This window comes from Denticeps clupeoides, chromosome 2 (assembly GCF_900700375.1).
Source record: "Denticeps clupeoides chromosome 2, fDenClu1.1, whole genome shotgun sequence".
NCBI lineage: Eukaryota > Metazoa > Chordata > Actinopteri > Clupeiformes > Denticipitidae > Denticeps > Denticeps clupeoides.
In genome coordinates this window covers 19,030,340-19,031,813 of record NC_041708.1, presented here as the reverse complement: position 1 = coordinate 19,031,813, position 1,474 = coordinate 19,030,340, and the positions used below count along the sequence as shown (strand labels likewise).

The 1,474-nt window shown below is 48.6% G+C and overlaps 1 non-coding gene across 1 annotated transcript; it reads left to right on the top strand.

Moving 5' to 3' along the window:
* Nucleotides 1-657: 657 nt before the first annotated feature.
* LOC114785049 (U1 spliceosomal RNA) lies at nucleotides 658-820 on the top strand. Its single transcript, XR_003749014.1, has one exon. It is a non-coding gene; the product is annotated as a U1 spliceosomal RNA (small nuclear RNA).
* The last annotated feature ends 654 nt before the right edge of the window (nucleotides 821-1,474 follow it).

Here is a 1,474-nt window from a genome sequence, read left to right as displayed (position 1 = left end):
CAATGTGTGTGGCTTAATACACGACCATTAGGAGAGATCAACAAAGAGATCAACAGTCATACATCGGCACACAGTGTTGCGTTTGATCATGACTATATTCTAAAGAACCTGTTACCATAGTATTATCTGGTAAACATAGGACTATTTTAGGCTTCAAGAATAGCGAACATTTTGACACTTCCATAACACTGCGGTCCTTGGAGCACAGATTTGCAACATGCAGGGCCAAACTATACGGTGGTGAATATTCCTTTTTCGTCTATACAGATATAATAGAATATCAAGTGGTGGGTGACCCATGCTATGGTGTGTAAATATAACCAGGGAAAACAAAAAGATTGTCACAATCAAGTATGACAGAGCACACTATGTATCTGGTTCGAAATCTTAGATCAGCGATATAGCAGTGTAGCGTCTGCCTAGGATCATGGCATCTGCCTAGGACCCTTCACCTCCAAAGACCCTTTTAGCCTTTGACATTTACATATATGTATTACATAGAATATTCATGGCGCCGTAGAGTGGCGACGTGTTGAATGCCGCTCCTCGTAGATTTCGTTGTTGTGCGTCTATTGTCTTGTTTGTAATGTCTAGTTTGCTGCCAACCAGTACTTTAATACAGTATGACAGACAAACACTACAAACAAACACAAACACTTACTTACCTGGCAGGGGAGATACCAAGATCAAGAAGGCGGTTCACCAAGGGCGAGGCTCAGCCATTGCACTCCGGCTGTGCTGACCCCTGCGAATTCCCCAATATGGGAATCTCGACTGCATAATTTCTGGTAGTGGGGGACTGCGTTCGCGCTCTCCTCTGATTTTTAAGGCAGTGGTGGCCTAGTGGTTAAGGAAGCGGCCCCATAATCAGAAGGTTGCTGGTTCGAATCCCGATCTGGCAAGGTACCACTGAGGTGCCACTGAGCAAAGCACCGTCCCCACACACTGCTCCCCGGGCGCCTGTCATGGCTGCCCACTGCTCACTCAGGGTGATGGGTTAAATGCAGAGGACAAATTTCACTGTGTGCACTGTGTTGCTGTGTATCACGTGTGACAATCACTTCACTTAAAAAAAAAATTGGCGAACAGTGAGGTGACCTCGCTACTCACCCGACGTGACCCAGCTGGGGGCGCCGGGAGGATGCGTGAGCAGAGACGGGGCCGAAGGGCTGGGGCGCAAGTCAGAGCGAAACGCCGCGTACTACGACCACCGATGCAAACCGTTTTCCTGGCAAACGTCCAGTCCTTGGACAACAAATTGGACGACCTCAGGGGACGACTTCTATGTCATAGAGAGATGAGGAACTGCTGGGTTCTGTGTTTCATGGAAACATGGCTGACCGAGAGCATTCCAGACCACGCAGTCCAACCGGAGGGGTTCACAATCCATCGGGCTGATCGGACAGAGATGACGGGGAAGAAATGAGGGGGTGGAGTGTGCTTTCTAGTGAACAACTTGTGGTGCACGAACGTG